The sequence below is a fragment of the Haemaphysalis longicornis genome, unplaced genomic scaffold (assembly GCF_048455015.1).
Source record: "Haemaphysalis longicornis isolate Haplotype H1 unplaced genomic scaffold, Haemaphysalis longicornis Haplotype H1 scaffold_2, whole genome shotgun sequence".
In the NCBI taxonomy this organism is placed as follows: Eukaryota; Metazoa; Arthropoda; class Arachnida; order Ixodida; family Ixodidae; genus Haemaphysalis; species Haemaphysalis longicornis.
Window position 1 is genome coordinate 82,651,013 of NW_027526295.1, and position 26,369 is coordinate 82,677,381.

The following is a 26,369-nucleotide window of genomic DNA, read 5'->3' on the forward strand; positions in this document are numbered from 1 at the left end:
ATTGCCACCAAACATTTCTTGTTCAGTTTATGTAGATGATTTCCAAATTTCTTTTAAATCATCTAATACGTCAATCTGTGAACGTCAAGTCCAGTTAGGCGTTAACAAAGTTACTGACTGGACGAGGACAAACGGTTTTAAACCGAACACCGGAAAAAGTACTTGCGTTGTGTTCACCCGAGTGCATGAGATCTATGTGGACCCTGACATTACTATAAAACGCGGTGATTCCTGTTAAAAAGAAGCACAAGTTTTAGGCCTAATCTTCCACAACAAACTAACATTTCTTCCACATCTGAAAACGCTGAAGCAAAAATGCCTAAAAAGTATGAATATCCTTAAAGTCGTCTCCCACCAATCGTACGGTGCAGACAAGCAGGTCCTCCTGCGTCTTTATACTGCACTGGTAGGATCGCGCTTGGACTACGGCAGCGTCGTGTATGGGTCGCCAAAGAAAACGGCACTTAAAAAGCTTGACCCGGATCTGCATTTGGGGCCTCACCTTGCTTGTGTCATCTTTTGCACCAGCCCTGTTGAAAGCCTGTATGCGGAGTGTCGCAAATGATCCCTGTGTCACCAGATCATACACTATGACTTGTTCCATGCCTCTAAAATCATGTCTCTGACAAATGACCCTTTTAAATCTACCATTTATGACGCACCCTCACAGCAGCTCTTTTTGAACCGTCCATCTATTCCCATGCCGTTCACTCGCAGGGTGAGAGCAGAAGCTGCTGAGCCAGCAGTGTCATTTTCACACATCCGCAAGACGCCGATCATTGGTTTTATTGCACCAGGGCAACTCTGGGCTGTTTCTTGTGACATGTCCTTCCTGCAATTCGCCCAAAACAGGGCACCAATGGCAGCTGTTAGGCCGCATTTCCTCTTCCTGCTGGAGAAGCACCAGTGTGCAGAGTTTTACCGCGATGCTTCAAAGAAAGCTGATGCTTTGTTGTGTGCTGCGCAGAGACCTAAATTTAACGTGGGAAAAAGAATGAACCCCCACAACCGCATTTCTACGCCTGAAGCACACGGTATTTTACTTGATTACATCACATTGTCCAACATGAAATTTTAAAGTCCATAGTGTACAAGAATTTCCTTAGCATTGTACGTGTACTTTTGTCCAGAAAAAGGCTCAACAAATTATGTAATCAATCTTGTTTTAAGGCCTTTATGTCGGCACACGCCTCATGTCTTGAAATAACAATATGTGGTGCTCCTGGTCACTGTTAAATAGCTACACTCTTGAACGCAATAGACAGAGCAACAGTGCCGTACACAGACATGAAACCACATATAAGACACCAACTTAGCAACACATGACAAACACACTAGAGTGAACAGACACATAACAACTTACTTGTAATAAAACCACACTTGTGATCCTACACTACGGACTTACGCAACAGACACATTGAAGTTACCTTAGCTAGGTTGCGGATAGGGCATACACATGTAACACACTCACACCTGCTCAGTAGCTCACGACCCGTGTGTCGCAGGTGTGGGGAGGGCCTATCCGCAGTCCACATCCTAATCACACGCAAGGCACTCGACATAGAAGGCAGACACTACAAGGAACTATACAGACAACACATTCAGCTACAGCCTTCCTTCTTTTTCGGTGACCATGCCATGATTTCTGTGCAACGCGTTTTTAAATATTTGTCTGATGTTAACATTCTAAACATCATTTCCTATTATTCGTAATCAAAACTGGTCCTATGCACCAGCCATCACTATTGCTTTTAATTGATTTTACTGTTATTCTGGCTTACACAGTTTAGTAGCCACTGTTTTGTGCTCTACACTTTTGTTTGGCACTCTTTGCCCTAGCTGCCCTTGCGCCAAAAAAATTCAATTTGCTTCATCATAATCAGCTTCTTTTCTCATCCTGTTGTCTGCATCTTTGGCGCATAACTACGTCTCGGCATGTCATTCTGCTCGTTATTGTCGTCTGTCTTGCGTCGCTTCTCGGCTCCCTTGCTTGTTTGCGGGGTATTGGTTTAGTCTGCGAAGCAACCTGATTGATTGCAGTTCTGAGGATCGCCATTTCTTTCTTAAGGGCTTCTACTTGCGACTGCAGCTTATCGCGTACCTAATATTTGGGTTTATGGGTTGAGCAGTGGGAAAGACTACTTGACACCAGCTCAGCTGTGACGTTCGGGAAGCTTTTGCCCTTTTGCCCTCCGGGAAACTTTTCTCTCTGTTAGCACATACGCCTGGTGGGGTCCTGGATATTGAGCGGGATCTGGAACGGTATAGCGTCTCGTGCCTGGAGCCTTCAGGTCTATGTTTGCAGCAGAACGTCAATCGCCTCTCTATTGCGTTTGTGTATCTGTCCAGCGACAGCCACTAGCTGCGAGGGTGAAGCGAGATGATAATCTCAGTCTTGACCCGTCGTTACACAATATGAAGTGTTCACATATGCACTTCGATACTCCTCTTCAGCCACTTGAATGCTCTTTACTCTTCTCTACAAATTGTCTACAAATTTGTATCATTCATACGCCGCTGTCTAGAATGTAAATTCGTTAGAGCCAATTATTATTATGAATAGCGAAAGACACTAGATAAAGTCATTTCTTTCAAGCTTTCTTTTGAGTCTTTTCGAAAATTATGTAAAGTTGTACAATTAAAACGACCAATTTCATTGAGTTCGGCTATTATGTTATTTTCGAAGATACCAGGCGTACTTATAGGTTGGTCCGACGCCACACTTTTTATTTGTGTTACGAATGTTTTCTTCGGATATTTCTGTTTATTTTTCTGTGTTTGGTGGAGCTTTAATAAACGCCTATTTGTGATTTTGTCAATACAATTGTATAAAAAATTAGTTTTTAAAATTTTCTTTTTCTTTTTCGTTTTAAAAATTCTATGCGACCAAACATCACCATTTGCAATTGCATAAAGGCGTTGCTTCCACCAAATATAAATTTCTGAAGAAATGCAGGGCGTTGCACTGTTCGCTTATTTTGGCTATTTTTATTCATAATTTGGGGCGTTTTTACGCGGATTTTGTTCATTTATTGTTCGATTTCTTGGCGCATGCGTAAGGTGCATATTCTTGCACTCGATTTTGTCGGATTATTTTAGTGAAAATTTCTGTTTTTTTCTCTGTCATTTTTTTCTCAAAACTCTGTTCAACAATAATTTCTACTGAAGCGTTTATACCAGTTACAGGTGTTACTTCCACCGAATCTATATGTTTGCGAAAATGTAGTGCCTTAAACGGTTTAATAACTTTCGCTATCGGTTACTGATATTAGGGGTGTTTTTTGTGGAATTTTTTCGTTCACTTTTTGGTTTTGTGAGTAGATGTATAGGAAGCATATTTGGGATACGTTAAGATAATTATTCTGAAAATTTTATTTTTGGTTGAGAGGGCCAGGGCAGCCAGCGCGCGCTAGAGATTTCCGATCAGCATCAGCATCAGCATGTCAAGGTCGTCGTGTAAAGCTTTCACTAACTCTTGTACTTTTGTATTTTTTCTGGTTGTATGGATTCTCAAATTCTTCCTCGATCAGGTTGTCTCCATTTACGCTATTCTAACGAAGAAAGGTGTTGTGTTCAACAAATTTGCATTTTTGTGGAAAGGCAGAGTGCTACAAGGTTTGCTGATGCGAGGGAAAGTTTGACATCCACTTGAGGTTACAAGGTGTGCTCCGTTCCTTTTCCCTATTTTGTTTTCATATTTCAAACATTCTTTTCCTGATTACCTTTTTATTTGACGGTTTTGAGGGAGATGTATGAGATGCATATTTTGGGTTCCTTGGGACCATTTTTGAAACAATTTATTTTTGGTTTTTTTTTGTTGCTTCAAAGTTCTGTTGGATCAATGAATACCATTTGTGCTGTTGTAACAATCGTCTTTCGTGTTTCTCCGGCAGATGTGTTTCTTATGCTAAAAATAAATTTTTGCGGAAATGCAGGATGTTATATGGTCCTGGATCTGTGGGTAGTGAGCAAAACATTCCATGCATAAAAATGCGGAACATTCCGCCGACCATTACGAAGCTCTTTCATTTTGCTGAGCTTTACCCGAACGCAAACGTGTCGTATAAGTCGTTCGAGCAATTATTCGGCGATTGCCGGGAGTGTTTGCGTTCTTAGATAGCTACTCGTCCTTCCGGAAAGCAAACCACGCCTGGGCTACCTATCCACGCTAGAAGGTCAACTGCCCAACAAGAGCTAGCCATCGCACTTGCCACGTGGTAGGACGCGAGTGAAGACACTGATTGGCTGTCGGGGCTTGCCACAGCGCGACGCTCTTGCGCACCCGCTTGCACCAGCTGCGAGCCCCCAGCAAGGTGTCGGACCGATGAGCGCATGGCAAAAGTGGGCACTGCCAAGTCTCTTTACCTGGGCAATTTTCCGAGTGGCTCTTTGCCAAACCCATTAAGTGCATCATCATCGTCGCCGTCATTAGAATACGTGGATAAGTTGGCTCTTCCGCCACCGGTTTCGGTGTACGCAACTACTGACAGCGCAATCAAGCACTACAAGCCTCTGCTGAGAATGTGCCCTTTTCATATACTTTATGTCTTTTTGTTTGCACAATTTCATTGCTCTGGACGAGTTGTAAACGATACAATTATTATCTCGTTCCGCAGTAGATTACTTGTGAAGCACGCAAAGTTAGTTGTTATTTGCTGGTTATGACGGCGAAGATTACCACAACAACCCGGCTGACAATGCATAGTAAATATTTAGAGTTCTTATCAAAATCATAATTGCTCTACAATTTCAGCCTAAATTTATTTTCGTAATAAAACATTTTTCAATAAATGAGAGATTCAACATAGAAAAATAAAGATTGCTCTCTTAGACGAAATATTTCTCTTAGGAACACTGACAACATCTACGCTAACGTGTCATCTTCCACTAAAGGGACAACGGACGACAGAATCACTTTCAAATCGTCGCCTCTCACTACACCCCCACGTAAGTAGCCACTAAATTTTTTTGTTATGTTGAATAACATTTGTTCATGAGTTTCTGCCGCGTTATTTACCGAAGGATAATATTTCGGTACCCCGCGGCCAAAACATCGTTTGTGTTAACAGCAGAGCTGTGTACACCGAGCTTTGTCCATGCACAGACCCGAAAACGCTTGAAGCCTCAATAACAACGTGTGGTTTGGGAGCTCCGGAAATCTAACCCAGTACCATTACTCCATGCAACTGGCAACCTAATCACCGGGCCGCCCCAGACGCCCGAGAAGTACTGGATAGTAGTGGCAGAGAAGTTAAAGAAAGAAAACGCTTCCAGTGGTCGAAAGTAACCTGGGTCCCTCGTGTTACAAAACCGGCGTCTGTACGATTGAGATATTATAGCATTCCGGGCGCACAACATCTCGTTTGGTTTCGCCGTGCGGGCGTTGGCTTGGGACTTGAACGCGGGTTCCAGCACATCACGGGCAACCTTGGGAGAGATGTCAAAGTCATAGGAAACATTCCGCAGCAAATTTTGAGATGAATGTGAGATGCGATTGCCGGGTCTCCCATGAAGGGAAAGGGCCCGCCAGCTGTGCGTTATTCAGCCATGCACCACTAGTAAAATCTGCGCGAATTTCCCCTATTTATTTTCCTCGTTTCTTATTATTCTTCGGAAATGTAACTCTTCCCGCACAAAGGTTTCTTCGAAAGGCGTAATGGCTAAACTCTTAAACCTTAGCGACCACAACCACCTTTAATGATTAAACAGTTTTATCAAAAGGCGGTCACTCAATGTGATGTTGAACTATCACAGCCACGCTGGTTTCAATGAAGTGGTTTAGGAGGGAGAGTTTTAGGAAACACTTACTGTAGCTTTTGCCGAGCATTCACGGTAAAGGTGGCATTGCTGCAGGGTGCTTTGTTGCCAATACACACTTATTCCTAAATGAGCGGTCTGCAATAACCCTACCGAAAACCAAAAGAGGAAACATACCGCGCGAAGTGTAGTAACTTCGCTGTTCTGTTCAGTTACGTAAAACAAGTTTAGTGAGGTTAGGAAAGGCATTAAAGAGAGAACCTCGTGTGGAGGCCTCTTTAAAGGGGCCCAGAATCTTCTTCCTTGGACCAGGCCCTGTCGATAAGCCGGCGATGGTTGTCCAAGGCCTCGCTGGGCAGTGTGGATTCCATCTTTTTGTGAGTAACGCGTGATATTGTTCCCGGTTTTCCATATAACTCGGCTGTTACATATTGTCACGTGCCAGTCTGTGGGATAAGAGCATTATCAAGTAGGACGGACATGCTAATGCCCCGCGTGGGTACGTGCTGTGTGGTGCTGCACAGCCGATGACAACGAAGGAGCGCATTGGCTAGCGGCTGGTGTGCTCTGTTCTTGGTAGCCATATTGCTAGCCACCAAATGGTTTTCCTTGTATGTTTCCCCTGACAAATTAGGCATCTCGCCAAATAAATAGCTTTCCCCTCCGTCTTCACCAAGACATCTTCCCTGTGTCCCTGTTTGAAAGGACGCAACATTGATGTAGGGTGCTTCCAATGCCCCGAACGCCCCCTGACGTTAGTCCCGAGAGACCTTCGCCCGTCCACACTCCGGTTCATTGGTGTAGCCGCCTCAAACGTGGTCTTCGTCCAGAACAGGGCCTTCTCGTGGAGTCTGCATCAAGGAGGCACGCCTCCCAGCCAGATGTAATGGCGCAGGCGATGCCTACTACGGTGACGTTTCAGCACCCCCCGATCCCACCCACTTCCACGGAGAGGCTTGCGAAGATGTTGAGGACTTGCTTGAACAGTTCGAGCGTGTTGCTGCATTCAAGCAGTGGAATGCTACCCAAAAGCTCCAGCGAGTAAATTTTTCACTTGAGGACAGTGCAAGAATCTGGTTAAAGAATCGGGAAGCAAGCCTGCGCACTTGGGAAGACTTTCGTCGCGAGTTTCAAGTGAAATTCGCGAATTACGACCGCCGTGAACAAGCAAAACATCTTCTGGAAGCACAGACTCAGAATCCCAACCAAAGTGTGGCTATGTTAGCGGAGGACATGGCCCGTCTGTTCAAGCGAGCCGACCACACATGGCAGAATGCGAAAAAATACGCCATCTTATGCATGGCGCAAAATAACAGCTTTTCGCCAGTGCCGTCCGAAATGCCCCACGTACGGTCCAAGAATTCATCCGCGAGGGTACTGCCATTGAGAGGGCACTACAACAGCGTTCCCGACAATACGACCGCATGGGCGCCAAAACATCGTCGAACATCTCTGCTGTCATGGCCACGGATGAGGATAACCGCCTTGGGGATCTCATCCGCGCAAGGCTGAGAGAAGAACTCGCTGAGTGCGGCATCCTCTCGTCGGGACACATACAGGACTCCGTCACCGACATAGTGGGCGATGAAATTCGCAACGCTTTTTTCCTACCAGCAGTGCATAAAGCGTCCCCATGCCCAGTCTCCTGCGCCACGGCTCTCACTGCCCAGGCTCCCGCCGCAACCATTAGGCCTGCCACGCCGCCCCTTCCATACCACCCGCCACAACCAGCCGATTGCTGGCCACAACAACCAGTCCCTCTTATTGCCCAAGAGCAGTTTCGTCCTAACTCTTCGGTCCGTCCGCACAATACTATCGTCCTTAGGTACGCAAGACCGACCTTTGGCGAACTCCCGACAACCAGCCGCTGTGCTATTACTGTGGCGAATTTGGGCACATTTATCGCCGGTGCCCTTACCACGAAATTGGACTGCCTGGATTCCTACCCAATGTTGTTCGGCCCCAATTCGGAGAAAGATCGGTCGCCATTTTTGACTACCTCACCGAGCGTCGAGCTACCGCACCACTCCGTGGGTCGCGTTTGCCGTCCCCAACTCTCTGAGGTTCGCCCAGCCACCGCAATCGTGGAGGGCCACCTACCCGGGCGGTCTCCAACGCCAACACGGGGAAACTAGATGACGCAACCTTGGGAGCAAGGTTGCCAGTAGTCGAAGCTCCCAAGACCTCCCTCTACCGCCAGTAGTTGGGAAACCGGCAGCCCAAACCTTAGACGTCGACGTGAACGTGCGGCCCAAACTTAGGTTTTCTCGACGGACACGAAATGACCGCATTAGTGGACACCGGGGCGGACTACTCGATAATTAGTCGGGAACTCTCTGACTGGCTCAGAAAGGTCAAGACCCCATGGGACGGACCTCAGATTCGGACTGCCGGGGGTCACCTAATGGTGCCTGTTGGAAAATGTACCGCGAGGGTACGCATTGGCGACTCGGACTTTGTCGGTACGTTCGTCGTCCTTCTAGGGTGCTGCAGAGAGCTCATTATAGGAATGGACTTATTGCGTGATCATGATGCGGTAATCGACGTCGGCGAAGGCTTTGTGAGTTTTTCTACGAAAAATAACACATTAGAACGTACCGGCAACCAACCCCCACACCTGCGAATTGTCGGCGAGAAAGTTAGCCTACCACCAAGGGCCTCATGCTTGGCTACGTTAGGTATGATGACCTATTAAGCGGCCCTGGTATTGCGGAGGTCCTAAGTCCCATTCTTCTGGAAAGTGGGATCGCCATTGCTAGGAGCCTGTTGACGCTAGCATGTGGTGAACAGAGGTCCTGCTAACAAACTTTACCAATGAACGTCGACGAGTCACCAAGGGAATGCCGGTTGCCGTCTTCGAAGACATCGACAACGCAACCGACTGCTTCGTTCTTTAGAGTAAAGCGTCAGCCGTGGTGCCAAATAAGCTCGTAATCGTCGTTAACCGCAACCTCCTGCCAACTGAGCAACACCAGCTTTCTGAGCTCTTAAACAGTTTCCGGGACTGCTTTTCGTCGACGTCGGGCATCCGCCAATCCCAGTTGGTCAAACACCGAATAATTACTGCCGCAAATGAAAGACCGGTTCAGCAGAACCCTACCGAGTGTCTGCAAAAGAATGTGATGCGATAATGCAGCAGGTGTTCCAGATCCTAGACGACGACGTCATTCAGCCATCGACAAGCCCCTGGGGGTCACCCGTCGTCATGGTCAAAAAAGAAGGATGGCAGCTTGAAATTCTGCGTCGAGAATCGCAAACTGAACCGAGTAACCAAAAAAGATGTGTCCTCTTCCTCTGCCGAGAATAGACGACTCACTCGATCGATTACGACATGCCCGCTACTTTTCGTCAATGGACTTAAAACGCGGATACTGGCAAATTGAGGTCGATGAGCGTGACCGTGAAAAGACCGCATTTGTTACTCCTGACTGGCTTTAACAGTTCAAAGTCCTTCCTTTTGGTTTGTGCTAAGCGCCTGCAACTTTTCAAAGAATGATGAACACGGTTCTGTCTGGCTTGAAGTAGCAAACGTGTTTGGTATACCTAGACGACGTCGTCGTGTATTTTAGTACCTTTCAAGAGCACTTGGAGGGATTCACGTCCGTTCTTCAGGCTATCCGATCTGCCGCACTGACACTAAAGCCAGAAAAATGCCACTTCGGGTATGAAGGGCTACTATTTATTGGTCACGTTGTCATTCGAGCCGGCGTATGCCCGGGTCCTGATAAACCTGATGCCGTGTCAAATTTCTGCACCCCTACCGACAAAAAGAGCATTTGGCGTTTTCTGGGGCTGGGCGCTTATTATCGAAGATTCATAGCGAACTTCTCCCACATTTCGGCCCCACTCACTCGCCTCACACGTGACGACGTTGCTTTCATCTGGAGTGATTTTACACGGATGCCAGCAATGTGGGGCACGGCGCTGTTCTCGTCCAGTGGCAAGACGGCGCCGAAAAAGTCATCGTCAACGCCAGCGGAACACTATCACGGCCGAAAGCAACTACTCGGCCACCGAGAAAGAGTGCCTTGCTGTTGTTTGTGCCCTCCTCAAATTCCGACCCTACATTTATGGGCGTCATTTTACCGTCGTGAGCGACCACCATTCCCTGTGCTGGCTCACGAACCTTAAGAACCCTACTGGCCATCTTGCGCGATGGAGCTTAAGGCTCCAGGAATTTGCCATGACCATCGTACACAAATCCGGCAAGCGGCATTGCAGACTGCCTTTCAAGAACTCCCGTCGGCCTTCCCCCCGCCGATGCCGACGATAGCGACGATGCCGCGCTAATCGGTGTTCTGGAAGCACCCACCATTTTGGAGCAGCAGCGCGCGGATCGAAACTACGATCGCTGTTTGGTTTGATTTTTTAAATGCGAATGCATTTCTTAGTCGAGTCATGTCAGGCGCCGTGCGGCGTCCACGCGCCCGCATGTGTTATCTCTCCGCTCTCACCCCCTCTCCCATAGCAACAGCTGCGAACGCATGCGGTCCTCCCCCCTAGCAACCGGAGCAGGTGGTGCGGGCGGATCAGCGGCGAGTGAGTGGAGAGGAGGAAGGAGCGCGCTCGGGTGTGTGAGGGCGCTCGCATCGCGGGAGCTCGCCGGAGCTCCCGCGTGTGTGGGAGAGTGTAGGCGAGGGTAGGCGCGGTGCTTCGGTGCTTCTCCTCTCGACGCTCGCCCCACTCTCCCACGCCCGCATGCTTCTCAAAGACCCTTTGACTGTGCACTTTACCGACCACAAGGCAGTGATCGTGGCCGTCAAGTACAACGACAACACAAACAGGTGTTAAATAAATGGTTACGCTACAAATCACCGTCTCCTCATTAATTATAAATTCCGCGCACTCTCGCGCAAAAGAAATGCATTCGCATTTCCTCACGATTCCCTTCGGGGAGGTGGGATGAATTTTTTTCAAAGCTACACTACCGTCGTGCCGAAGGCATTTGCCAGAGGACTGTCCTCATTCTGTCTGTGGAGCAACGTTCTTTATATGAGAAATTTCGTATCGAGTGGGAGTAACTACCTGCTTGTCGTACCCAACCTTCTCAGGAATGAAATCTTGCAGGTCTGTCACGCAAGCCTAGCGCCGGTCACTTCGCTTACACACGTAGGCTGGCGCGGATCAAGCAAAAGCACTACTGGCCGAAGCTATCGGCAACCGTACGGCAGTATGTACGAACTTGCCGGGACTGCCAGCGACGGAAAGCACCACTCGGCCGGCCAGCCGGACTTCTGCAGCCCGTTCAGGTTCCTAGGACGCCTTTTGAACAAGTTGGCGGCGAGTTGCTCGGCCCCTTTCCAACTTCCACAACTGGGAACAAATAGATAGCAGTCCCCACGAATTACTTAACCAGGTATGCCGAAATGAAGGCGCTTCAAGGGGATTGAGCGCTTAAGGTTGCGCAGTTTTTTCTAACAAGAATTGTGCTGCGGCATGGCGCACCCGCAGTGCTGATTACCGACCGTGGAACGGCCTTTACGGCGCAACTTCTGCAAGAAGTGTTGAGATTGAGCGGCAGGTCCCACCGAAAGGCCAGCGCGTATCACCACCAGACTAACGGCTTAACAGAACGTCTGAACCGAACAATCGCCGACATGCACAGTATGTACGCCGATGCGAAACACAAGACGTGGGATGCAGTTTTTCCTTACATAACGTTCGCGTATTATACGGCCCAAGAAAAGACGACGCAAATGACGCCATTCGCACTTGTCTAGGGTAGGGAACCTTCCACAATGTTTGACGCGATGCTGCTACCCGATACCCACGACGACCAAGACGGCCCCCTTCACGAGTTTGTGCGTAGCGCCGAAGAAGCACGCGCGCTGGCATGCGAGCGAATACAACAGCACCAGCATTGGACACCGCTCGCTACAATCTTCGCCACCGACATGCAAGCTTCTCCCCTGGGCACCAGGCCTGGGTGTGGACTCTGTTAAGCACCGGGGACTCTCGGGAAAACTTATGCGGCGTTACTTTGGCCCGTACATGATGTTACGACAGCTTGTTACCGACGAGGTCGCTCCAACCAGCCTAAGCGCCGCAGGACGTTCCCGATCTCGCCCAAAAATTGTGCATGTGGTCTGCATGAAAAAACTCCCACCTCCACTCGCGGGAACCCCTGTGTAGATGCGACGCATAGGCGGAGCGGCGAAGGGACCGCGTTTTATAGCGCGCATATTGTTGAGGGGACTGCGTAAGCCGGCCCCAGTCTATGACGACGTTGGCGTACTTGTAAAGCGGCGTGGACTCTAGGTGTTTGAGCCAAGCTTGCATGTTGCTTCGCCGGAGAACGGCACGCCGGTTATATGCGCAGCGCGCGCGAAGGAGAGAAAAACCGCGGAAGAGAGAGTACTGCACATGCGCTGGCCCAAACACGTCTGCCGCGGCTATGACGCAACTTGCCGCGGCTATGACGCAACACAATCCAACACAATCCACTTTAATCCAATCCAAACCAAATCCAATCCAATCTAATCCAAGCGAAGCCAAGCCAAGCCAATCCAATCCAAGCCAATACCATCTAATCCAACCAATGCCCCTCGCGAGAGAGTGTTCGCTATCGGAGAGGAGAGGGGGTGAGCGGCGGAGAGCGCAGCTGGCGCGGAGAGGAGAATGCCGACGACGACACCGGAAGGACAAGGAGAGTGAATGAAAATACTTCTCGCGATGATCACACAATGCATCTAGCAGCGGACTACATTTCGCGCGCATAACTGTAGCATCCAGTCGATGCTCGGAGGAGAGGGGGTAATGTCACGTGCCAGTCTGTGGGATGAGAGCATTATCCAGTAGCACGGACATGCTCATCCCCCGCGTGGGTACGTCCCGTGTGATGCGGCGTAGCCGAGGACGACGAAGGAGCGCGTTGGATAGCGGCTCGTGTGCTCTGTTCTTGGCCGCCATAGTGCTAGCCACCAACCGGTGTTCTCTGTATGTTTCCCCTGACAATTTGGGCACCTCGCCTAATAAATAGTTTGCCCCTGCGTCTTCGCCAAGACAACTTCAATGGGTCCCTGTTTGACAGGACGCAATAATATGGTAATGAAAACGGTGACTTTTTCGTCCATTTTATAACTGTCCTCCATAAATCTCTCTGGAAGCATAAGCGCCACCCTTGTTTTGTGGAAGAATGTGTTTGTATTTTTCTCTGTGTTTGTGCATCATGCATCTGCCATGTGAGGCGTGGGTAGTGTGTTCCTTCCACGTTTTTTTGTAGCGTGAGCTACACTGGCTGAGGTTGAACAGTTTCACGTGGCTCCTGGAGAGTCGTGCTGCGCATGCGCGAGGAGCAGTGATGTCACATGGCTCGCAGAATGTTGCTCGCGGCCCGGCGTCTCTCACACACCCTACGCACCCGGCGTCTTCGCCGACCTCCGTTCGGCACGTGGCGGCCCGCTCCATTTGATGATCCTGTGAGGGGTGGCCGGGTGTGGAACCGATGGCTCGTGCTTCGCACCAACACCAGCGTGCGCCTATGGAACCAGCTTAGCTCTGGGGCAATTGGTGACGCTGCGCCAGAGCCGCTTTAAAAACATACATCTTATTTATTGAGTATACACTGTGTGTGTCATTGAAGTAGCAGTAAGCATGATAATGAAGATAATGCTAGACAACCAGGAAAGCTAAGAATAACCAGCTGATCCTTAGCTCACGCTACGTATATCCTGGCATAGCCGAGTTAAGCCACTGCTATTTATTTAATACGTTCTGGGTAGGGTTCTTATGAAACAAGTGGGCAAAGTAGTCTTCGCCTTTTTGGTCGGTAAGACTTCTCGGAAGCGAGTCAGCGCTCTTGTTGCCTCCCAGGCTTTCGTGCCCAGGGCACCTTAGCTTAACCACGGGTTTGCTGTGTTGAGATGATATGGTTGGAGCTGATCTGTATTATCTCCTCAGAGATGATTGTAATCGCTCTTGTCGAGTGCGTGATAATATCTGTGGTTATGTTGTTTGCTTAGCTTGATTTGACAGCCATCAAAATACCACTCGTGGCGGCTTCGTCAGTTTCATATCTTCTAAACGGGGGGTAGTGCATCTGGGAACCTTTGAATTCGAGAAATGGTGCAATTGAGGAGTCGGGTGGCCCCCACTTTCGCCAGTGTAGACAGTGTTTACATAATTTATCAACTTACCTAGAACGTTTCTTCTTGCAATTAGGGTTTTTTTCGGCGTGCTTGAGTGGGGGTAGTCGTTTTATTCCATTCTTTCGGTTGGGTGACCGTCCTGTAGTTCTATTGATGACTTCTTTTTCCGCCAGAGAGCCACTGTTTGATAGTTTTACTCAACCTGTGCGGATTTTGAGTAGTCATTCTTTCTGTTTTCAAACACAGCATTCCTTATTTCTACACAATCTGAACAATATCGCTCCAAAAATTAGAGAGCCTATAAAGCGGCTCCATGATGGCTAACCGCACAAAACTTTACAAAAGCACAAAAAGGGGAAGACACAATCAAGCGCTGTGGCTCCCCCTTTGCCATGTACCTTTTCGTGTTTTCGACCGGGTTTGCACTGTTAGCTATCATGGAAGAGTACCGACTCGCCCAGCTTACAACGATCCTATGAAGCAGCACTAGGGATTCCCTTCTACACAGCTAATCAAAAGCTGTACGATCTCGGAGTGTGTCTCTTCCCATAAAATTCGATTTTTTGAGAAAGGTTTTCTAGAAGCGCCCAGGATCCCACGGTCATCCACACGTATTTGCTGCACACTCGTGCAGGAACTTTGGAGGTATTTGTACCCGTTTACAGGGGTAGACTTGCACATTTCCTACCAGCGGGGGGGCGTGTTGTACGTTACGGGGCTTAAAACAACGTGAATTAGCATAATTTATTCCAGTGGAGATGTTTCGCTTGAGCTGGGTTGATTGTTTTTAGCAAAACACAAAAATAAAAAAGAACCAACGCGTTCCCTGTAACGGGAGCACTACAGAGATAGGCCATTATAACCGTGAAGCCAAGAGGCGCGCGGGTACGCGAACGTCTCTTTATACCATTTTAAAGGTGCGAGTCGTGTTGGGCTGTTAAAATGCAAAACATTTGCTGAGCTCGCACTAGTGGTGCAATGTTGGAGAATCTGAGTTAACCCCACCTTGTGGTGACTGAGCCCCCCACTGGGTCGACCCCAAGCGGGGTCGTCCATCCAGTTTGGGGCGGACACACTCGACCGGTCTTGTTCAATCCGGCTAAATTTGGAATCACCTCTCTGCAATTAGCCAAGCCTAGAAAGAACATCAGAAAATAAACAAGAATTACCAAAGCCGACGAAAATTTAGCAAAACTAGACGAAGCTAGGTCGACCTTCCGCTGTGCTGTTTTTCGGAACTGATTATCTATTTCACACCCTTTTAACACCCTACAGAAAGCCGAGGGTTGTACATTCTGCGCCACGCCTTTTTTTCCCACGAAAGGAGTGTGAAACAGCAAATTAGGGGTTCAGAACTTAAGACAAATCACGTAATAACTTTACAACACCTTTTTTAAACTTATTTTACTCTTTTTTAAGCGATAAGGTTGGTAAATGTTTATTGTGGACCATATGCATATTGAGGTAGACAGTCACTGGACGTATGATCTACGGAGTTCGTTTGCTTCTCTGCGAAATTCAGTCATGCTACTGCAATCGTATATGATGAATTCTGCTGAAGTGGGTAAACCGGTCAGGCACACAAGATGTTTTCCAAAAAACAATGTGAATGGTTTCTTGTTGCTTTCGAGTAATATCGAGGTAAACATGGCTCGTGAGATAAGGGGAACAGTACTTAGGCTCGAGGTACATGTTCCTTACGGCCAGACTGGCGAATCGTGAAGCGTTTGATAATACGAAGGATCGTTTTAGTGCTTTCTTTATCTTATTGAGTCATGTGATAGCCTGGCTCTTCTGATCAAGGTGTAATCGAAGAAATCGAAACGATTATTTAGGGCAAATGGGCTGATTATTAGGCTTGATTAAGAAGAGTTGGTGAACTCGTGGTGTTGTGTTAATAGGCTTAGGCACCACAACATACTCGGATGTTTGACGGTGTCGTGCATACCAAAATCATGAAGTAATTTTTTTACCGCGAGAATGCATTGTTGAAGCGTGTATTCTTGTTTTGCTACTGAGTCTCTGTTTCAGCAGAACATTTCACCATCCGCGTAGACATTAAAGTATATGTCAGATATATGGTAAGACATGCAGAAAGGCGAGCAAATAAAAACCAAGAAGAGCAACACACATGACATCCTTGTTATGGAACGTCAATCTGATTCAGTCGAGGTGGCGCAATTGCGGGTTCTTTGGCCGTTTTTTGGGTCCAATAAAATACAAAATTACACCATCTCCCCGTAGGGGAACCCTGAGTAGTATTTGAAGCAGCCATGGGGTCGACTCAAGTTCCCATTAGTTTTCAGTTCGTCGTTTCAGTTGACGTTCAGCTTCGCGTGCCTTCGTTGTATCAGTAGCTTCTTGGCGTAGTTTGAATTAGTGAAGGACACAAGGCCCGTTCGTAGCACATGCTTCCGTCTTGGTTTGTAGCGCAGTGGGAAGAGCGCCACGTACAGCCGGTAAAAGGCTTGTCTATAACACAGCGTTCGTACTCTCAGCCCTATCCTGCCCCGCCGGAGCGGGATTTGAATAAAACTACTGCGGAATTCTGAAGTCTTACCCCTTCGCTTTTGCCTCCGACATGTTTGGAACGAGTATGTTTCGGCAGTTTTCGGATGTAGCTGGTTGAAGTTGAAATCGCTGTTATAGACAAGCGTTTTACCGGCTGTACCTGCCATTGCGGCCAGAGAGTCGTGGGATCAAAACCGGGCAGCTCCTAACTATTTCTTTGTATAGTGGACTGCCCTAACGCCAGCACAAACACTGACGGGGCTGAAGAGGCGCGCATGTGCAGTAGAGTGCGGACGGCGGACAACGACAAGGAAGGAGGGAGGGACACAGCCCCGAGCATGAGATTCTTCGCCTCTGAAACAGACCCAATAAATTTCGAAGCTCGGCGTGTAAGTTGTCAGTGCTCAGTGCTTCCGACATATTATGTTTGCATGGCAGTATGAAAAGCTTTCTTATTTTAATGCCTACTACTGCTCTTGTTCTCACTCTACTACTCGGAAGAAAGCTGTGCTCATGAAGCAAGGGTCAAGGGTAGAGCATCTTGGTCACTGGCGTGCAGTTTAAACCCAAACTAGAAAGTGTGCAGGAATTGTTTACTTCACAATACGTCTGTAATCAATATAACATCATCCGTACTATTTATTTAAACATAGCGGAAGTAGTGATATTGGGCAATAAATGGTCATCAAGGAAGGAGTTTGCTTTTGTGGGGATAAGAATAATAAAAATACGTTTCCAGTTTAAAGCCAGTGTTTAGCGACACTAATATTATATAAATACCTTAAGGACCCAGGGAACATTACCGATATGGGTGACGTATAGTATTAATAAGTGAATTTTAACAAACACTAATATTATTATAAATATATAATCATTACTTCGTCTGGTATAGCTGATTTGGAATTCCCCAGGAACTCGCTCAAGATATTAGGAACTTTTGTGACCCGAACATGCACTATTCTTATGAATGGGTCTGGTGGGTGTACGCGATCCTATAAATCAAGGGCCTGTCAAGCCCCAGCGTCTTGCAATAAATATTTAGGAACAGGAGAGCTGTTTTATGACCCACACAGTCTTGCCATTATTTGACGAGGTCATCTTTAGCTGCAGTAATTAGGTTCTGGGAGAAAAAAAAGCGTATTCTACCGTTTGTGTCCACAGAGTTTCTTGTGTTTCATTTTACGTTACAGAATCATGCCCACCTTCGGGATGCTCACGCTATTAGTTATATTCTGGTTATTGTCTCTAAAGACATAAAACGTCGACCTAGGCTGAGGAAAAAAACAGAGCACCTAACACAACTGCTTTACATTTGATGAGAAGGAACATGAATATGCATAGTATGATGGCAGCACAAGACTCTGCTGGCAAAATGTTCAGTTTGCATAGGTGTGTTCTGCAATGCTAATCTCTCGCGTAAAAGAAGGTTGATAGTTGTGTAAACAACACGCCCCTACCAACAAAATAATAAAGTTCTGCACTCGGCGACCTTTTCGTAATTAGTGTTGGAGTTTGGCAACTTTTAAATCTCCAGGTCCCAAAAGAAACAAGGGACAGAGAACTAGAGAAATCATCGCGTCTCAGGCTACCAAAAAAAGCCAAAACAAACGCTTATGGAAGACCTGCATTACGCTCACAAAAATGAAAACTCTATTCGGCCAATAATCTCGCGCGAATTACAGCATTCCGCGAATGTACGGGCTTGTTCGTGTGAAAATACTTGCCAGTGGGGTTCAGTTTCTTGTTCAACCACTGTACATCTTTTATTGGTTTATTTACATAAACGTATCTGCTCACTCAGCAATACTATTTGATATGCTGTGGGGAAGTTGAACAGGAAAAGCTCTTTACGACGTTTGTGCTTTGCGTGCAGGCACAAAGAGCTCTGAGTAGCCGAAACTATTTGAAGAGATAATCCTATGGTGGTTGGTGTGTTTGTACAAGTCAGACAGATATGTTCGTTCTAAGGTAATGGCCACAGTGTGAGCTGTTCTTACTGCCTTAAGGCCTGTGTATGTAGTGCTGCATGCGTTTGTTGGTAGGGTGCCGGTCTTTTCGGAAAAATTAGAAAACCTTCAAAAAGGGGGAATTTTTTTGGAACGAAAGTGTAGCCCTTGAGAGCTTACTCTCGCAAGTGTGCTGGATGTGATAGTGGGGCATACTTGAAATGTGGGAAGTTGTGGGCTAGACTGAAGGCTAGTTTTTGTTTTGGGGTGCAAGCATCATGAAATGCATTCTGGGTGAGGCATAGGTCTTCTAGCGTTTTTACACTCCGTGCAAATGAACCCAAATTCCAGTACTATCGATCTCCAGATGGTTTAATGTTAGTCCACCGTTTGTGTTGGCATCATTGCGCGATTACCATGTCGTCAACAATAAACCCCCAGAGAAGGGAGCTGCGAGATGACTAACTCAATATTTTTAATGGCGATGACACAAAATAAAAATACTGTCATGATAATAGCGGAGTAGTATGCTCTAAAAGCAACATCAGCCCTCTAATTAGTTGTCAGCATTCCTCCGAAAACACGTAAAAAAATAGGCAGAACGAGCAAACAAAAAGGGAAACAAAAAACAAAGACATACAAAGACAACTGTTTTTAAGAAAGCATATCTTAATGTCCAACCAAGGAAATGCCAGCAAATTTGGGTTATCTCGGTGAGAAGACCAAATGTGTCAGTATATCGTGTTTAACAAGACAAGCAAAAAATTGTCTGCAATCCACGCTGTGAAGGTGGTTTTAAAGTAAAGCTGTAAACAAAACCCACCACAATTGTCCATGCGACGTGACCTAACTTCGCAAACGTGACTCTAGAAAGAGTGAAACCAGAGATTCTGCCAGCCGTTACCTGGGATTCACGGGCGTGGCCTCCCGAGCAGAGCAGCAGCAGCCACGGCCGGGCTAGAGCGGCGTACACCGCCGCAGTAGGCCGGGCGCGCGTCGACAGAAACGAAACGGAGTTGAGCATCTTTCACAGGGTGAGACGGCGGAACCTAGACAGCCTAATGTGCGCCCTCGGGGCTACACCGCAGCGCGACACAAGCACAAATACCGAACCAATTTGGCTTGTGAGCTTGGTGTATCCCATTTATACCAATTAAAACTAGTTAGTTTAGTAAGTTTGACATTGGCGAGTAAGCTGGTGTAACTTTTATTATCGCTATTTATCAAAATCAGTTGCTCCTTTCGCCTTTTGTAATACATGTTAAAATACAACCTAATTTGTGTTCACCAATTTAGAAAACAAAGTCCCATTCGCGGAAAGCATTGCGCAAAAGGTTGCTTTTCTGTAGCAGCCACATGTCTGCACGTGGTCTCTATATTATGTTTTTCCGTCCTGCAAAACAATCCCTAAAGTATCTTTGCCATACGGCCACTTAAATCCGTCGGGTGCGGGTTGCCGGGGTGGTGCTCTCGAACAATTAAATAAAGCAGTGCGAAGGAAGAGCACAATGGACGCCTAGCCGTGCCAAAACAGCCCCAAACAACCCTTGCAAAACCAGGCGACAAAGCCGACAGAATCGGACCCGCGGCCGCGCCCACAGGGGTGAGCAGGCTCCGGGGCGCTAGAAACGCCGGGTAATCAGGCCCATTCACCGTGTCCCTACGCTGATCCGTGAGTGAGAGACATTAAAGCGGCCATGCAGACAAACCACAAGTTTACTTTATTAGGACGATTGCCTCGTTCGAATCGTGCTGACACCCCTTTTAATGCGCTCTTCGCTCAAATAAGCTATATTAGAAAAAAGGGAAATAACCATGCGACCCACTAGCTCATTTCCAGCAGAAGAAGCTATGGTGTGATATGCCCAGCTGTGCGATTGCCTGAGACCGCCTAGAGCGAACGCCAATTAGGCAGGGCGTATAAGCCTGCCGGACCAGCTCATTGTGCTTAACTGTAATGCCTATTCATTTCGCAGGCGCAAGAATGTGGGACGAACAATGTAGTTACGAAAATACGCGTTAACACAGAAGTTCCGGTGCGAACTGCTGTTGGTACTGGGCGTGCTACGCTTGTTTTAGCTGCACAGCAGTCCGCCTCTTTAGAGTTGTCTTACATAAAACAGTCCGATTGGAGTAAGCGAATTTGTCTTACGTCAGCCTTTTTGCCGAGTATAACTGATCTTTCACGAAATGATTACTCTCTAGTGTAGCAAAACATCCCAGGTGCAAATGCGGTTGAAAATAAAGGAACTGCATACAACAGACCACCGCTCCGTGTGTAGCTCCATTTCATAGGACTGACCGTAAGCAAGGCTGCAGAACTTAATCAGGCACTGAAAGTTTGTTTGAATACCCGCCCCTATGACTTCATGGCACACGGCACAAAAACCACAATTTGTCGGGAGAAATAAAATTCAAACTTAAATAAATTTCTGAGTGAGTACCGCATCGGTTGCTGCCGGAAAACCGCTGGAAGAACTGTAAAACGGGAAATCTTTTGAATAAAACAAACTTGTATTTTCTCTGCGTGGCCTTTTAAGAGCCCGTCGGAAACAACGAAGTCGGTGCACCTACTTATCTTACTCCGTGCTAGCATTCAAAATGTGCACTCACCGTCCCCAGCTGCGTTGGGAGTTTTTATAGCACACGCCAAAACAGTTGCGTCGTACAGCTAAAACATTTGCTTTAAACTTACCCCTTTAAACCTCGAAACATTACTTAACGTTCTTGGCCCGAACATGGCACCATAGTCTCACGTGTACACACAATGCCGCGTTCGTTTCCGCCTAGATCAGTCCCTAGGGCTATGCAGCTAGGCCACGAACAGGAACAGCGGGTATTATACCAATCTGACGGCTAGTCAACACGGATAAAATGCCCACTGTGTCAGGCGATGGGTAACGAAAATAGGAGGGGGATTAAAAACGATCCCTCATCGTCTATCTCCAAGCTTCGTTCTCCTAAGGCTTCTGTGGTTTCCACAAATACACCAGTATTTCGATTTACTTCCCCCTAGTATATTGGTCCATATTCGTACCTAATTGTGGCAATATTTCGGTCCAACTTGTTTGTGACTTCAGTAGAAATTCCCGGCGCTTCACGGTGGTTGGGTTACTGTTACTAGGCTTTGGTTTCTTGGAGCGGCAACCTGCATTGCGTGGAAGAGTATTGAGGGATTGAGATTGCAGGTATGTTAGACTTATAACGCAATGACGTTCTGGTGTAATATTTTACGAGTGTTTTGGAGTGTGTCTGAGTGGATGAGCTTATCTTCATTTGACATTTGGATTTGAGTATGGGTTGGTTGGACTGTCAATCTGCTCATTGAAAGTTTTCGAGATGCCAGTAGCGTATACCTGTAGCTTGGTTGTGAATCGTGGGGCGCCTTTTTGGATACCTATCAGCCTAATGGCTTTGTGTCTAATAGTAGAATGAGTGTGCTGTGTGTGGCTCATGACACATACACATGAAGCACCTGGTGGCAGTGGCGTTCATTGTGACATAACTGCGACATGTCACAGTACAATTTCATTTGGATATGGTGAGGGTTTGGTGCACTTTGGTACTGTCGATTGTCGTCCATCTTGTATTCAGACCATTCTGGAAATGAAAATGCGAATCTGTGTATGCAGTCGCACCACCAATCCCTTTTTTGCCCTTCAGTCACGGGCCAATGAGTAGAGACCGGATTTTAGGCAACTGAATATTCGGTTCCCCGCATTCCTTTCATGTCCTTTTGATATATGAGCATGATGTAGAGGTATATAGAGAATATTACGGCGTTTTGTAGGGCCTTTAAAGTCCTAATTTTACGTTTATGCCCTAATGGCTCTAAATGCATATAAGTACCTATTTTCAATGCCTGTTTTTAATATCGGCGCCTATCTGGACACCGTTTAGCCTCGAGTTTTGCATTAGGGTACAGTTTGAGATTGTTATTCACTTTACCGGACGCCATTGGCTGTTCAGAAATCTACATAGCTGAATCTAGTCCTCTAGTTCATTCCCTTGTCGGGAAACAACCGCTAGCACCAGTACAATGGGTCTCTCATTTTCAGTGACAAGAGGAATAATTTGGAATAAGAATATCTTCATGCTGTGGTAGTTCGATCATTTGTCCACAATTTTCAGAGTGATTCTTAGAATACGTTTCGCTTGGTCTCTGAACAGATTTCGTGAAACATGTGCTGTGGCATCCTCATTTCTACGACCATACTGAAATCCAACTCTAGTTTCAAGGTAATGGTTGATCATCGAACGCGCCTTTGTTAGAAGATTAATCCAATGTGAAGAGACAACGACGAAACATGAGTGCCAGGCGCATTTCCGTACGCCAAAATGAACCCTACGCGTAGGCTCTAAACGGCGCATTTCCATCAAAAATATGATCATCTCCCAAACATCTTTTCAAATACGTTTATGAGTTGTCTGGGAGTGTGTTTGGCAGTGTTGGGACGTCTTCATCATTCTATTCAGATACCATTGAATCTAAAACAGTACTAGAATTGTACGTATCAGTCGTCATGAAAGAGCATATAAAACCACCATATGGGCCAGGTTAGCCCGTCTTCACTTTTGGGTAGCAGTACCTATAAGTAACTGAGTTTGTACTTTGTTTTTTAAAAGAAGTCACCATGCGACCATCCGGCAAATATTTAAAAATATGTCACAGAAGAGAAAGCTCTTTCCAGTCATAAAAATTTGTAATATGTCTTGGACACGAGCCGATCCCTGCCAGAGCAAAGGAGCAACAAAGCGAATGTCGTGGTGTGACCAATGTTTGCTTGGGAACTAAACGCTCGAGAAGAACCGTGCCTTAGGTGCCCATATTAAATAGGTGCGATGGCTTTGTGCGCCAAGGAAGCCACAACGCCAAAAAAAGCAGATCTTCCTGGGGAACGTCTCTTCCAGTGTATCCTAAAACGGCAGGTTTACATTTTCAATACTCTTATGAATTTACCGGAGGTCCCTACTGCCAACACAAAGGTGACTGCTTTGTCCAAAGCCAGATCATGCACCTGAAATAATTCAGAAGCGTAGGTATTTTTTTATTAATTGGCGAGCACGAATGTGATACGACGTCCCCTCCCTAATGAGGTGCGCTCTCGTATTCCGCTTTCTGGGACTTTTGGTATTGTTTTTGCCGGCCTTCGTCTCTGTCCTATCTTCCGTGTATGTTGTTTAGGGGTGAATGTCATCAGGAATACGCGAAGTGTTCCCACATGCGGGCCACTGAAGTGGTGGTGACTGATGCGAGGAATTCAGTGAGCATGATTTCGCCCTTCCTTGAGAGTGTCGTTTGAGGTCTCACTAAAATGTAGCTCAAGCTTGGAAGCGCTACCGGCATCCTTAGCCTTCCTTGTGTATATCGTTATAACGATACGTATGTTGACTTATAGCTGTGATTTCTTTATAAATTATTTCTAGTGTTCATTTTTCAGTCCGCGCCCGCAAATATTTCTTATTCCTTCTAGCGAGTGGGAGCCCATGTGGAGTAATTATGAATTTCTGCCAATTACAGCTTGAAGTGATCCCTTTTTCACGCAGACCTCTTGGGAAATATCCCCTTTTTGATGTGTGGTATAAGATGCAAATATATCTACGAACGGAGTGCACCAGAAAAAATATGCAACACTTCCCACAGCACATGAACACCACTTGCCCTACAGCTACAATACAACATATCAACTGCTGCCATTTACATTGATACTTCCATGTTTTATTCATACCTGGCGTGTGATGCACATGGCCACAATTTTTCAACGCCACGGTCAACGAAAAATAGTCGGACTTTTACCACAGAAGCACACAGCACTGTGCAAGAGTACATAACATTGCAAATACCAAAACATCAGATTTACATACCAATATACAGTCCATCATATTTACAGACCAAGTTTATATCTGTACGACAAATTGCCAAAAAGACACATAATAAAAGCGTTAATGTCTGTCTAACACCGAAAACGCGAAATAACGGTCACTGGAAAGTGAAAGCCTTCTTAGCGGACCGTTGGCGTTCTCTCAAATAATGATGCATTTCCCAGTAGTCCAGTTGGTGGACCGAATAGTTACAGGTTCTCTGGACATACTGCGCGTCCGTAAAAGCGGGCTTAGAGTGCGTGAAAACGGTCACTTGAAAATTGTGAAAAAGAACGGTTCCAGCTAAGACTACACACGCAGGGATCGAGAAGCAGGAGTAAAATAGTATACCTTATCTCATAACCCACCTTTACCTTATAACGTGTATCTCATAACTCACGAATTGGCTCTACTCTGGAACCGCTAAGTGTAGAGGGTAATAATAACAATACATAAAATGGTCGGGCAATTTATGATTCAAATATTCATTGAAAGCGAGGTACGCAGCCATATTCCAGAAAAGGATCACAGCGAAAAAACTACTGAAGTACCGAATTACTCTAACATGCGAAGCATTGTAGAGCACCTTGGCAATGACAGAGGGGTATTAGAAGTCAAACGTTGATGGAAGATCTCATTTTGACGAGGCAATGTCTTGAGTACGGATGTGCGGATTCCCGGTGTATGTGTGAAGTCGCATGAAAAGCGAAGATACCAAAATCTTTGTTCAAGATCTGCGCCAGTTGCCTTCGCCATTGGTTAACGTACCTGCTCAACGTAACGTAACAAACACTAAAGGGCCTTTATTGGTACATTACGGGGCGTAGAATCTAAATACATCATTCTCGCATTCAGTAGTAGCTTATGAAGGTAGAAAACGCCAGAAACGAAAAACGGGGGACGACTGTTGTACGCTTTTGATACTACGGTTTGTGCCGTCAAAAAAGTGATGAATGATGAGAGCTCGTAAGAGAAGCATCTATAGAGCCTTTCCTAAAATACACAGTTTCTAGTTGTTTGAACACGTGAAATAAGAGTAAAATAAAGCTTTCCCTGAGCTCATTTTACTGAAAAAGCACAGGCTAGAGGTTTTATACATTGCGAGGCAGGCTGCTTTCCACACAATTGCGTCAGCTGTAATGCTTATAGTTGCGTTTTGGAAAGCATGGATACGCAATTAGCGAAACCAATAACCGACGGCGGTGAACACCGGCGATTCTGAAAGCAGTATCTCCGGCAGGAAGTGGCTAAAGTCCCTTCCTTGAATTTTATTGCTTAAACGGTGCACGTCTGCGTTTTTGGTAAAATTATCTTTTGTTTTCTTTAGGTGTGTCATCACTCACACCACCTGCATATTCTTAGCGTGTTCCAAAATCTACGTTGAGCGCTATTTTCGTGTTCCACCTCAGGCGTGAAATACGTGCCTAGTGTATTGAGCCTAATTTTGAACCTTTGCTTAACCGTTCGACGCTTTTTTCTGAACTGAGCCCCGGTAAGTAGAGAGACTTTGCCCCATATTCGTCGGCAAAGGGTTGCAAAAGGGGCACTGACGCCTCCCGCGCCATTCCTGCGTTTTCCTCAGCCCCTCTAATCCACTTGTGCTTCGTTGTTTCCCGCTGAAATTGACCATCATCTGCTTTGCAGAATTTTTATTGCGACCCCTCTGTTGGACGATTGAAAGTCGGCCTATAGCATTTTCTTTATCAAAGGAAGTTGTCAATCCAGGCGATTTACAGAACTACCTTCGCTATTTCTGGATTAGCTGCACCAAGGTTCTTTTCCAGCGACCGCTTGGCATTACGGCACGGCTGAGCGTCTCAAGGGTCGTGACAATTGGGCTTGAAAGGCTGTCTTGTGTGCGCTTTGTACGTGCTAAACATTTTGGCCAGAAGGGGCTATATCAGTCAAATCATATACTTCATTTTTCGCGCAGCTATGCAAGATCCTGACTGAAAAAATGAGGTTCCGGGGAATGTGATAATCGATTCCGACCATGCTATCCGCCGCCATGTTGATAGCAAAATGCCATAGAGACCATAAGCGTCATTAATAGCTCCCCTCTTTCCCCTATTATTTATTTATTTATTTATTTTATTTATTTCTTGTGTATTTATTTAGTTATTTATTTTTATTGTTTTTTTTGTTTGTTTGAATACTTTCTATGTCTGAAGGATTTACAGGAAGGAGTGGGGGTTATGCAACAAAA